A 15,069-nucleotide genomic window follows, 5' to 3' on the forward strand; every position below is an offset into this window, starting at 1 on the left:
GTGCTCTGAATTCTATCCGTTCTTTTTATGCCTGTATCTTCTCTGACTTCTCAAATGGTCAGCTTCGACCCCCAGGAATGCTTTTACTTCACCCTACTCAGAACCCCCACCACTCCCAAACATGTATTGATCCTCTGCTATTTCAAGACTTGGAATTTTTCCAGATACTGTGGTTACCCAGACAACTGAGTTGTATCTGGAGTGAGGTGATCTGAATGTGGGCTTATGAGTCTATGACAAGCACTGCCACGAATAGAGGTAGTAGATAAGACTGCTGTTTCTTTCCTGTCTCCTCTATTTTCTTCTAATTCCAAACTGGAATTCCAGGATTAGAATCCCAGAAATGCCAAAATCTCACTCAAAATTGCCTGTCACATCTTTTTTACACAGAGCATTGAACATTTTCCTTATCTCTAAATTCTGGTCTTTCAAATTGGAGAATGCTTAATTTCAAAACCATCGTTTCTCTTTGCTTCATAATTTAAGTTTTTTTCACAATTTTTTGTATTATAAGCCAAAACCTAAGATTTTATATATTTCCAAACCTTTCAATAAATAAAGCAGAAAATCTGATCAATTATTAAAATTATTCATCTACATATTACCAAACAGATATTTAAGGTATTTAAATCTTTGGTTTCTGAGAATATTAAAATATCAGTGCTCCTTAATATTGGTTACTTGGGAAGAAATGTGTCATGATAAAGAAGTCTGTGAAATGATGGATAAGTAAAGTTAGGCAGATTTGGGAGGAAAATTGCAGTATCCAAACTACTAGTCCACAAAACTCCTTTTTGGTGGAATATCTTGTGAGGCTGGTACTTAACTGCTTGGAGAAATTTGGATATAAAATGAATTTTCAGAATCCAAGCATTATCATGTGAAGCATAAGTATAATATTAGAGTCAATTAAACAACAGAACATGTTTAGATAAGCAAATGATGAGGCCAGTTGAAACATTGTGGTTAAACTCAATCTAAATTGGAAAGTTAGTTCCTTTTGTCAAAGTTAATACCAACAAACACATACATGTCCCTGTGCAATGTAAGTGTCCATTACCCCCAAGAGTGAAAGCAATATGACTTTGAATTAAGCTGCTAAGTTTTTTAAAGAATGAATTCAGCACTGTTTCTCTGGGGACATGCAACAGGTCTTTAGTCTGTCTTTTCATGCAGCCACTATGCCCAAATCAATTCAGATAATCTGGATTTCAAACACCATTCAAGAGGAAAGAAATTTAGAAAATTTGTTTTCCATCGTATCCTAAAGCTGTGCAGTCACAGCTCTGGAACTGAACCATTCCCAATGGGGTAACTCTGAGCAAGAACACACATTCCACTGACATGCACAAATCATTATTTATTTCAGTGCTATGTCTTCAGTATATATGGTTACTTTTGCTGCAAACTTCCAAAAGCTCAGTAACACACTCACTGTGATAAGTTGACAATTTTCATCTAAAATTCTAATACGTATGTTCAATTCAAGGTGCACATGTCTTTTAGCAGCAAGACCAAGGCAGGTCAGATATTTTTCAACCTTAAACTAATACAAAGGTATGAAACATTGACTGGATTGTAATGACATTGTGGAGTATATACTTGTTTTGATCTAGCAGCCCCAAGTTCCACAGCATTGGAAACCCTCCCAATCAGATCAGAGAAACTAAATAAGAATGCTTGAAAACTTAGAAAAATAAAAAAAAAGAAGAAAGAAATGAAAATAAACAGTATGTATGGAGAAAAGGCCCTTTATATGATAGGAAAGCAATGAAATATTCCTTTTTACCTAGGGAGACAGACAGACTATTGGAATGGACACAATGTGTTTACCTTTCCAAAACCTGATATTGAGTATTCTAAGCTATAGTAGACGTCCTAAGGGTTTGTCTGCCCACCATGTATTCCTTATTTGTCCGGGAGTAGCATCCTGATTTTTCTTTAAAGAAATGCCCAGTCGTACTGTGTACAGCACAAGAGTAGTGAAGAATTGGTGTCTGTTCTTCCTTGCCCACACTGTTGCAGAAGATACACTTACAGGATTCTCTATCCCAGGAATTTGAATCTTAGCATAAAGAACACCTATAAAAAAATTCCTCCATGGGAAATAATTTTAAGAGACTGTTCTTCGGTTCCTATGCCATTGATCGACACATCAGGTATGTCCTTCCCTACTTGGCTTTGATGGTATTTCAAGAACCTAGTTACAGAATTTATTGAGTTTTTTATATGCTCCAGTTTTGCTATCTAAAATGAGTAATGACTACTACAACCAATCAAATGAAGAGCCCATCCTAACTCCAGCTTCTGTGCCAACTTGTGTCCTATAAATACAACCAGAACATCACCTGTCCTACGTGATATTCACTGAACACCTCAGAGTCCCTAGGGTGATGAAGAGTTGCCATTTCCATGTTACTCCTGAGCATTGAAAATAGTTATTTAGTCTTTTTACTGAGATTTTGTCTGATGACATATGTAACATGTCAATAGAATCCCTCCACTCCCAAAAATGCTATGTATTGTCAGAGTTTATGGGATACAAAGTCAGGTCATGGAGGTGGCAGGGGTTAAAGGATGATTGAGGATTACATTTGGGAAAAACACATTCCTAATCCTGTCCTCAGAAGTGAAATTAAAAATGAAAATTAAGACTCTTAATGTATTGATCCAAAGATTGATAAACTGTAGTCCATAGCCAAATGCAACCATACCCATCCATTTCAATATTGTTGGTGGCAATTTTTGCACTGGAGTGGTGAATTGAGTGATTGTGACAGAAACATATTTACTATCTGGCCTTTTACAAAATGAGTTTGCCAACACCTGGATTTAACTACATTCTATAAATTGATGAGAGGAGATCTGAAAATTTTCAAAATAATGTTGCTTAGAATCCGTCCCAATTTTTAGATTTCCAGAGAATGCCGCTGAAAAAGTCTGATTATAAAACTTATTTACTACCACCTATAAGGCTGTGATCCCTAGGAGGTCATTTTAACTTCTCTGAACCTCAATTTACTCCTTAAAAACATAGGATATCAATAACACCTGATTCTCAGACTTTTAGTAATGGCTATAAGTATGCAGTAGTATGTTTTAATGTAATCTATGAAGTTTAAACTGTATTAATTCCAATGAAGAGCATTTAAGAATAATATCACAATTCCTCAAATATATTCCCTTCCCAAAGGCAATCACTTCTACCATTTTTGTTCAAATTCTAGAGGTTCTTGCTTCCTATTAAGTAATAGGCTACCTCTCTTTCCATTTCTTCATTTAGCACCTTGAAAAATATTTGTTGAATTCCCTTTATGACAGATAAGGATTTCATGTTTCCCAGTTTTAGGTTCTTCTTCTGTAATTCTATTTAACATAATGAGCCTTCACATCTTGCTCTATTCATATCCCCTTCCTCCTTTTGGTCTTTCAATTTCTATCAGATCTACTACCGTTTTTAATCTTTTGATATCAATGACATAATTCTATTATGTTCTGATATCATTGCAAATCCTGTATTTTTCCAGATGGAAAGCTTCTTCATAGGGTGTAGGCTGACTTGAACATACACATTTATACGTCATAAAATAGTCAACAGGATACCTACAATTCACTTAGTAAATTAACCATTGAAGAATATACGAAACCGTATTAATAGACATACTATTGATTTACAAATACTTTCCTACTTTTCATCTTATGGAGCAATCTTTTCAAGATCTTTATGTATATCACTGTATGCTCTAGAGCCTCCTGTGAAGTTAAAGGCTATTTCAGAATTATCCTAGCTTCCATATTAAATTTGTTGAGATACAGATATTTTTTGAATTAATACAGCGTAGTCACTATAATTTTACCCCAAACTGCAAGTTACCGAGTACATTTTTTATTTAATGCAGAAAAGAAAACTAATGATCTCCATCATGTAACCATTTATTCTGTTCCTTTCTAAAGTGAACTTAAAAAGAAATGTTTACAAGCAGCAGACTCACAAACTCCAAGAAGGGACTAGAGGTTACCAAAGAGGAGGGGTTGGGGAAAGGGGGAGTGGAAGGAAGGAGAAAGAGATTAAGGGGCACTATGGTTAACACACATAATGTAGGAGTGACATGAGGAAGGCAATATAGCACCAAGTAGTGACCCTATAGCATCTTACTAGGCTGACGGACTGTGACTGCGATGGGGTGTGTGTGGGGGGGGGGCGTTGATAAGGTGGGTGAATGTTGTAACCACAATGTTGCTCTTGTGAAACCTTCATAAGATTGTATATCAATGATGCCTTAATTATAAAAATGAGGAATGTTTGCAGCAACTTTCATCATTTGCAAATGTGAGGTCTAGATACAATGACCAAATCTGTGTGAAATGACTTTGCCTTTATTGTTGCAACTGTGATGCTCTATTCCAGAATAATAATGATAAAAATAAATAATAAATAATAGTATAATGGTTCTGTAAGGATAATTATTAGAGATTTTCTGTTGTACCCATCCTGACCCCCTGTTGGAGACCATGTGTAATTGTATTTGTTTCTTCCTTTTTTTTTAAGTCCTTTTTCTTCGTGCTGAAATATTCCTCAAGTGTCTGGGGCAACTGATCTGTCACTATTCAAGGAAGAGGGAGGAATAAGTTTGACTTGAATCTCTGAGCACACAGGTGAGGTTGTTGATTGACGGACTTAGAATTAAAGTCATAGACAATGGGCCTTACAGGCTACAGCAAAAAGCATGTTCTTCTGCAGTCCTAAACCTCTGCCAGCTTTCAGATTCTCCCTACACAGTTCAAGTCCTTTAGAGAATGACTGTGTGATATTCTTTGCCTGGAGCAAACATAGTTGCTAGGGATGGTGCCTGTTGGGGTGGAGGGGGAAGCTAATTCTCCATCATTACCTAATCCCTCTCTTTCCAACTCACTTCTTCCTCCCAGACTAATGCCAGAACCTGCTTGGAGCCAACCAGCCTCGCAGCTCCCCTCCGCACTCTTTCTGGGCTCTGTCTTCCCCATTCCCTTAACACACAGCTCTCATACACAATCTGCTTCCAGAAATGTGGCAAAATCCCTGGTTCTCTGATGGCCCAGGGTTTTGTAGATTTCCATCTCTTTTTATTCCTTACTACCTTTTACTATCATTTATTGGGTATTTGAGAGGTAAAAGAGGAAAATTCTTATGATCAGTAATATATCCTGACATAGAACTCAACTTTTTTTTTATAAACCTTCAGGTGTTGCTTTGATTATTTCCAACTTCTTCTCTTTCTATGAACAATGTTATAAAGTTATTTTACTGGAAATAAAAGAAATGGATACCAGATCCCACCTCCTTTAAATATTTAGCCATATTAGCCTCGATCCCCACATCACTCACCTCTTCCCTTGGCAAAATGTTTCTGCCATTGTCTTTTTCAGAAATAATTAGTTACTGAGAGAAGCAAGTTTTAGCTTTTTTCTTCTAACACTGCACAAATATGCCACTTAACCAACTTCCCCATTCTCTCCAAAAGACATTTTCATTGCAATCTTTAGAAAACCATGTAATTTAGGTTTATGCCATCATGGTTTTAGAGGATCTTGACTTGACACTGTCCTGCCTGTGCAGATTCCCTCTGCATCTGGTTTGGCCCATGTTGGCATTCTGATATTCAAAGGGCTTTCTATTTCCTTTCCTTTCTTCTTTATTTTCTTTGTCTCCTTCCTCCCCCAACACATACATTGCTTTGTGAACACCAAAAACAAAACAAAATGAGATGTAGATTAAGAAACCATGAAACATCTTCCCAAATTAAAAACAAAAAGCCTACGCTTGCTGGAGGGTGCTCTACCCCAAATCAGACTTACTTTTCCTGCCCCATCCCTTCTTTCTCCCCCCGCCCACCCCCGGCTCCCTATCCTTTGGCCTCCCTTTCTTCTTCCTGCTGCTCCTGCTCTGCTGCCTCCTTTGAAAAGAACTTCTTCACGCATCAAGGCTGCACAAAAGCTGCCACAGTTTCTGATAAGGAGCTTCAGTTCTCCACCCGGCACAGCCGTAATCTGATGTTATCAGGACCAGCAAAAGTGGACGGCTAGGGGCCAAAGATTTGCCGAACAAATAGGTGTTGAAAACACCCACCTCAGCAGTTTAAACAAGTCAAAGGGGTCTGAAACCAATACCAGGTGGCTCCACAGAGGAAATTGATGGGGAAGATTCTGGCAAGTTCCCTGTGTGTCTCACAGAGGCAAAGCTGATCGCAGATGCTGTGGACACTCATTCCAGACTGAAAAATCTCTGTAAACAAGTAGAGGTTTCCTTCCTGATGAAGACACTCTTATTCTAGGTCATTATGGGTTTGAGAAGTGTGGTTAGCGACTCAGAAGCCAGAAATGGCTGAGATGATGTCAGTCCAAAAACTCTTGGCCAAGACACCTCTTTGGTGTCTGGTTCAGCCTCTGTGCACCACATGCCTTTAGCCATTTAAGTAGATATTGTCAAAGATAAACAAAACTGGACATTAGTTTAAGTGGTAAGGACAGATTTTAATCAGGAATATGCCATTGCAATAGGGAAAAGGGTCCAGTATGAACTGAATTGGGGCTTGGTAGAGTCAGGGAAATGAAAAATTATAAAAAGAAAGAAAGGTGAGTTGGTCCCCATGAAATCCATGGGGGGTTGCTAACCGGGGATTGCCAGCCCGCATAGGTGGGAATGCAGGGTCCTGGCCTTCTGGTGCTGCTGGCTGGAGCAAACAGCAAATTCCTCAGGCAGCCTTGAATCTTCTCAGGCAGGCAGGTTAAGGGTGGGGGGGCGGTGGGGACTAGATCCTACTGGGCATATGGTCTTGAGAAGTTATGTTTGGTACTTTGCTCAATTCTTTATAAACCAAGATCAGTGCCTAGTAGAGAAAGTACTCAGAGGAGCCTGGCTAGAGTTGGTTAAGAAGAGAATTTTTGTCAGGATATCAAAGGTTTGGTCTGGTTGACTCAGTCACTGAGAGCTAAGTGACAGGTTTCTGGCTTCAGATTTTAGACGACAGAATAATGAAGGAAAAAAGAACAAACAGCTGTGTTTGGGGTTCTCTGACTAAGTGTGGTTGGTCACTAGGGAAAACTTTTGAGAGAAATTGAAGAATCCAGTTTCAACCATGTGAAAGGGTCAAACACTCCAAACATGTATGTTTTCCTGATAAGCAACCTGCTTGCCATGCATAGGCCTTACCATGGGAGAGGGTTTCCCAGCTGTCAAAAACCTAAAAAGTAAATACAACCCAGTATCTTCAGGTGTAAGAAGTCTGAGGGGATGAACCTACAGAGAACAACAGGTTTGGACAGAAAACGGAGGTGAGGTCTGGATGTCACTCCAAGCCACTGGCATTCATTATTCTTCCCACAAAAGTGTTTGCCATCCAGAGATTTCCATATGCTTGAACATTTTTGAGTGCTATTAAGGATGCCCATCAAAAATACAGGTCGCATTGACAATTTAGACTACACTTGCCAGGCCATGTTTTTGAAACCTTGCTTCTATTTTTGTGAGATGAAATTTTGCAGGTGGTAAGGTGGTGGTTGCAAATATCACAATGTGAATATGAGCCAATTAACCAACAACCACATTTTATGAGGTTGCAGCCACCTAATTGTTTTGTGTCTGCAGCTAATTATTTCTGGGAGATATTTCTGCATATGGAAAAGGAGTCTGTTATTATAATTGAATGTACTGCAAAACAAAAGTTCTGCTGTAAGTACATTAAGGGCAGGGATCACATCTTCTCTACGTTTTATAAACTTCCATAAATCACTTCGGGCCCGTGGATTCTAAATGAATATGAACTGCTAATGGCGGTGTGATTCTAAAGTTTGGAAAACAAATTGAGTAGCTGGCTGCAGTGAACAATATCCAAGATATAAAATGTCAACAGAATTTTGTGTGGCTGATATTGCTATTAACTCATTGATGCTGTTTCTTATAGACTCAAAAAATTTGAGCTGGAAGAAATGCAGAAGTCATCTGTTCCAACAGCTGTATCTTCAAATTTGGATAAATTATGTACCATACCCAAAGCCTCGTGATGCTGTCTGGCCTACCCCCAACAAGTATGATGTATAAACTAGTGCCCCCCACCCCCAACAGATGCAATACATCCTCAATTTTTTCTTTACGGTATTAGAGACAGCATATGACAATGGGTCAACCATGCATACTCTTAAATCCATGCATGCTAAGCCTAAGGAAGCCCTGAAAAATTAATCTCCTTGTAGGAGGCTAAACTTGTTCTTATGAATTGGTCTGTCCAGACGAAGTAGTGGGCAAAGCATGGAGTTTTATGCAGATAGATTTTATTTTTGTTATTATTGCAGATGCTCATTGATGTTTTAATGCAGATTTTTATAGAGCGATGCCCTGAGGCTTTTTAAATTGAGGGTTCAATTATTTCTAAAATCTAATAATTAAGTAAATTAATGAGCCAAGTCAGAAATCTGGCAACCTGACTATAAGGATTAGACACAGAAATATTAACATGAAGGAGTATTTTCCCTCTTTACAGGGAGATCTTTGAAAACCCTTTAGACTTTGTTTTATAGACGTACATGAAATCTGACACTGAGATGCGCAAACATGACAGTGCACACGTTTGGGTTAGAGATACGGCTGAACAGCAGATGGGATTGAGCAGAGCAGACCCTTCATCTAGATGACCACCCTTTGTCATAGCAGTTTTGAGTTTTAGGATAAAAAAGAATATTACTGTGTTCATGTCCCTTTATTGAAAGATAGCAATTGATAAATCATGACATGTTCAGAAGAAAGTGACGAGTGACCACTCAAAAACCTTAAGATGAGGAGAAGTTAAGGAAATTAGGAATATTGACATTGGGAAGACTACATACCAGAGCATGTGATAGATTTCTTAAAATACTTAAAAAATGAGAAGCATACTGATTTTGACTGACTCTGGAGAGTGCACTTAGAAGTTCAGCTTTTGATTCCAAGTACACTTCCAAGTTGTCACTTTGCTTCTAGGGCAATGCCCTAGTCCTAAACCTGGATCTGCTGGTTTTCTACGTTCACTCTGAGAGAGGAAGGTAGTTCTCTCTGGTTACTGAGCCCACAGAGTTTACTTAAATTCCTGCATAAATCAGGCTCTTTACTTTGGTCCCAGTTTTGAATTTGGGGTTTGGTTATTTGCATTCTCCCATACTCCCGCAAGACTGGCCTCACTTCGTTTCCTCATGCTAACCTTACCACCTTGCTCCTAGATCTCACGCATCTCAGGTTCTCCTGAGCAATTCTACTCTCAGCTCTTGGATTCTCTGCACTGAGTCATACCTGGACATGAACAGACTCCTGGACAAGATCTGACATGTGTGTATAGTGTCTTCACACTATGGGTGCTTATCTGAAGGAATTTTGATTTTCAAAGATAAAAAAAACATACTTCAGCATAGTATTTGTATATCCTTATCCTCTTTCACCCTTACCACATATCCTTGTAATATCTCATCAGGTTGCAGAGGTGCAGAAACTGAGATTCAAATGCCCTGGGGGACTTGCCTGAGATCCCACAGCAAGTAAAGACATGTCTGGAATACTGTTGGTGATCTGATGGCAAAGCCCATGTTATTTCCACCACAATCCCCTTTTCTCCACACACTCAAGAGTGTGATTCATTTTTATACAAAGACAGTGTAAAAGACAACAGGACTCTTTCAGAAATATGGTCTGGTGCAGTCCACGTGTGTTCATTTTTCACACAGGACATAATTATTAAAACTAGTGTTCCAGAACCTTCTACAGTTTAAAAGGCCTTATAGTCTTTATTTAATTCCTATGGAACAAAAGATGTTTTGTCCTGGCAATTTCAATTGAATAAAGCTAATGGAATGGAAATTTTCTCCATAAGCAAACCCAGTGATAAAACCTGGAAAGAAGGCTAAAGTCTTGAAGATGGAGTGAGAAAAACTAAGAAATGTGTTCAGACACACAACAGACAACATAGGGAATTGGAATCCTGCATAATGGCTTTCTCTGCAGCTCCCTAGTCACCCCAAACCCTGCTCTGAATTCTACTCTCTTTGATTCCCTTGCATGCATTGGATGCACTGTTGTGAATGCTCTGTGGAGAGAGTGGACAACAGCAGATGTGGAGTATCTAGCATCCTTGGGAAAGGTGTCAACCTAGTTGAAGAAATACCCTAAATGGAAGAGAAAGTGTGATGAAATGGGAAGGTCATACCTTTCAAGCAAAGTGGGTTTCTACTAGCTGTGTGATTTGGGCCATCTTGTCTGTTTAATGTTCTCTGAGCCCCAGTTACCTCATTTGAAAAATGGTAATAATGTTATTCATCTCATTAGTTTTGGTGTCAAGTTAAATAAAGTAACATTATATAAACTGTCTAGCATGAGAAGACGTTCAATAAATAGCTCCTATTTTCTATACTGCTGACCACAGTAAAAAATGTCTTTTTCAAATCAATATGCACTGAAGAAAAGAAAGTATGCCATTTTAATTTTTTTCTGACAGGGTATAAAGATAACATAGCTGTATTTTGGGGTTTCAATATTACCTCTTCTTAGTAGGAGAAATGGTGCTCTTCCTCTCTTCCATGTCATAAATGCCCCCTCCTGATGTCATATGGTCTACAGGGAATAATAATCACCTCAATGGCTCTTTTCATATCTGACATGCTGCACATACATAATCAAGATTTGACATAAAAGAGTTGTTATCCAAGAAATCCAGACAAAATTGTGTGTTTGCTTGGATTACCTAAGTAATTGAACCAATGTACACTTGACAGGTAAAACTGGCTATTGATTATTTTGTATTAGCAGTTGCTCAATTTTATTGTTAAAGTATAATGTGAGTGTAGGAAAATTCCTGGTAAGAAATCCATGAGCATTAACTTATCTCCACTAACCAGAGTTACTCTTGGCTGATGACACCATGGTTTGATAAGCAATTTATAACATAAACACAGAAGATGTCATTTGTAGTTCCGTATTTAGGCAGGTGGCTCTGTATTATTTCTTGGGTTGGAGGTATCCAGGTGAGAATTCCTATTGTGTCATTACAGGTTACAAAAGCAATTTATTCTTCCTACAAATAATGTCAGTGTAAGCAAAGGCATATATTTCTAGTGACCATGTCATCTTCCAAAAGAGGAGGGAATATTATCTTCCAGAAGATGTTTTCCATTTTCTGTTCCAAAAAGGGAAAATAGTTTAGAATAGTATGGGCCACTGTTTTGTAAACAGAACATAAAAAGCACTAGCCATATAGAAAAGAATCCATAAGTAGATTTCATTAAAATTTTAAAAGTTCTGTGTATTAAACCAACTCATAGAGAGAAGATATAGAAAAACATATCTTTTTTGAAGATGAGACAAAGAGCTCATTTCCAGACTATATAAAGAAATTCTACAAATTAAAAAGAAAAAGATGGATTAACCTAATTTAATAATTGGGCAAAAGACTAGAACAATCACTTCACAAAAGAGGTTATCCAAATGGCCAAAAACTATGTAAATGTGCTCAATAGCTTCAATCAACAGGGAAACAGGAATTAAAATGACAATTTGAGATCACCACACAACCACCAGAAAGGTTATACCAACCACATCCGACCAGTCTGCCAACCAACTAACATTGACAGAGTCAATGGGTGGTAGGACAACCAATGAATGGTTGGAAAACAAGAATTCTCCTACTCTGATGGTGGGAGTGTCAACTGGGACAACCACTTCAGGAAATTTTTTTGTCAGTATCTAATATGACTGACCATAAACATCTTCTGTGACCTTGCTATTCTAATCCTAAAAAATTCACCCAAGAGAAATACCTAAATGTGTTCTCTGAAGGCCATGATCATACCAGTATTATTCATTAACAGCCACCAAATGGAAACAATTCAAATGATTACCAACAGTGGAATAGATAAAATATGTTATGTTCACTCAGCAATCATAAATAAGAACAAATTTCCACAAGCAGCAGCATGGAAGCCAGATCCCAAAAAACACATACCATGAATCAAATTATAGAAAGTTCAAGAACAGGCAAAACTAATCCAGGGTTACTCAGACAGGTAGCTTTTGAGAGCTTAAGGACTGAGTAGATTAATGAAGATTTTGAGAGAGCGAGTCATGTTCTATATCTATGCTTCTCAAACTGCAGTGTCCATATGGATCTCCTTGGAAATCTTGTTGAAATGTAAATTCTTATTTCCCTAGGTCTGATTGCAGCTGAAAGGTCTGCATTTCTAACAAGCTCCCAGACAATGTCAAGGTTCTGGTAAATGAAACATACTCTGAAAAGCTAAAAGCTTGCTATCTTCTTCTAAATGGTGAATACACAGGTTTGTTTGTAATATTCCATCACACTATGTGCATCACACTATGCTTTGTGCACTTTCCATATATATGTTGTTTCAATTAAAAAGATACCTCTTGGAATGGAAGCCTTCAGTGCACCTTTTAGCTGCATTTTTTTTTAAGTGACAGAGATAGAACTCAACAGACTTGCCCATGTACCACTGCTGGGATAAGTGACCTAAAATACTTTCAATCTTTCTGCCCCTCTACTCTTAGTTTAAATTCCACAGAGAGAGTGCTCACTTACATGCACCTGACCATCCACTAAGGGAGGACAGGGTGTCTGATTAATATAGTCTCATCAGACTCCATCTAAAGTGGGTGAACTATTTTCCAGAAGGCAGTTGGAGGATGTTTTCGAAAGGTGACTGGGTGGATGTTGAGTATACATAAAGATAGCAGCCATGTGGAGCAGTCAACTAAAAACAGATTTACTTACGCTGCCTTCTAACTCTGCAGCCAGTTATTTTGTTTCTCCCCTGTCTGAGCTCAATTCTGTTATGTGTGTGTGTGTTTGTGATCACATAGTAGGAGCAGCCACAGACCAGCATTTATACAAAACAATAAATGTATGGGATTGCCACTGCTTATTTGATTCACAAGTGCAATTCTGGAGAGAGCTTAGAAGATACAAAGAATAACAAGTAATCAGTATCCATATTAGAGATAATAGGAATTTTTCATTATTTCTATGATTGGTTCCAAAGGCAAATGTTAAGTCTGGCTGTGAACATGGATTGCTAGCAGGGCACTTTTTAAATTTAGTTTCTTGAATGGAAGTAGGTTGCAGCTAGAGTTGTGTTGAGTTTCTTAAAACTCTTCGGTAACCATGGAATCTAGCTGCTAACCTGTGCTGTTAGTTATCCCAGAAGTTATTAATTTGTAGGAATGGTCAACTGCCTACTTCCCACCCCTCAGGAAACTCAGAAAAATGTTTTGGATTCATCTGAGTAGAAAGAACAGCATAGGCATAAGATCATTATCATCCATGACACATTCAGGTCATGTTTCTCCACATTTTGTTAGTTTCAATGAACCAGGCACTGCTAATAAATGATTTCCATTGGATAATTTTGTTTTTTCTGTTTCAAGTTTCAAGTTGCCTGTCTGGATTTCATTAGCATTGCAATGATTTACCCAAGAGGGCTGTGTTTCTTAACTTGATTGGGTTAACTTGATTGGGAAAGGGACATTGGGAGGGTGGTTGTCTTTGTGGGAAAGGAGATTTTTTTTTATCCCCAGGGTGATTGTATATGTGTGTGGAAGAAGTTTGAGGAGAGCAACTTCCATTTGCAATTGACTTAGTTTTATCTTCCTCAACTACAGACTGTGTAAATTGCTGCAAGCATATTAGCCACTCAGATATCAAAGTCATCAGCATTTTATTACTCAGGGAAAATTACTACCATGAAAGCAAACATGTTTAAGTGACATATTGGAAAAGTGTCTGAAACCCCAGTGGAAGAGAGGAAAACCTGATTTCCACAGTCAATTTTATCTATTTTTTTAATTTCTACATGATTGCTTTGTTTGGTCCCTTAGAACTCTACTACATAGCTCATTTTGTCATATTCTTATTCTTCCTTGCCTTTCAGTAGTAATTTCACAGTTGTAACTAGTTCACAACAAAACCAAGTTCTTTATTTCATCAAGTTGGCAGAATATGACATAAGTATAAAATGGTCTTATTTTTTACTAGACTTTTCTGTATATTTTTCTAACCAATGTCTCTCTTTTTCTTCTTTAAGAGAACTACTGATGAGATGAAGTGATGAATCTTCAAATTAACTAGAATTTCCACTTTTTCTACTACTTCTCACACCCGTGGATTCATCATCTTTTCAGAAGACTGATGCCTTGGTAGGTGTTGGCACTGACCAACCCTGGATTTCCAAATGTACATTATGATGGAACCCGATTTAGTGGGATTTGATGTTGTGACGTTAGTTTCCTTAATTAATCCTAGCATATCCCTGAATAGGGATCATGGCTCTTTGGTCCAGTGGCTATTCATGTCTTTTGCCCATTTATTAAATTAGGTGCATCTGTTGTTTATTTGAAGGAGATTCAAATAACAAATCACATAGGGAAAGGAGCTCAATATCAACTCAGTCTCAGAATAGTCATGTGCGGTCACCTTAACCTTTTTAATTGGTTGCATAACTAGCAATGGGACGTCTTCAGGGTAAGGACAGTTATGCCTGTGGCTTGACACACCCAGCAAGAAGGACATGCAGGGACACTAAGGGTCCATGGCACACTGCCTGTCCCAATAAATGTAAATCAAAAAAGGGTAAGAACATACATTAAAATTATTTTCCACATATACCTTAAAAAAGTTATTTTTCAAAATATCTAAAATATAAAATTAAAAGGCAAGATACACATGAAAATGTGACATGAATAAAACATTTTAATAAAGCAAGCTGAACATTTTAAATTTGTTTTTAGAAAATTTAATTACAACTGATTACATATTTTTAAAACCAAGCGCTATGTGTAATCCTGCCAGTCAGTGTCCACATTGTTACCCATGAATGAAAAGGTGGTAACACCCTTTGTGGCAGGCGGAATTCTAAGTGGCCCCTGAGATTCCTGCCCCCAGCGAACTTCCACTTAGCTGATTGCAGGATCGGTGACTCTGATGGGTTATCAGTCCCACGTTGTGTTACGTTACAAAGTAAGGGAGTTTTCAGATTTAATTAAGGTCCCTAATCAGTTGACTC

The sequence above is a fragment of the Manis pentadactyla genome, chromosome 18 (assembly GCF_030020395.1).
Source record: "Manis pentadactyla isolate mManPen7 chromosome 18, mManPen7.hap1, whole genome shotgun sequence".
Lineage (NCBI taxonomy): Eukaryota > Metazoa > Chordata > Mammalia > Pholidota > Manidae > Manis > Manis pentadactyla.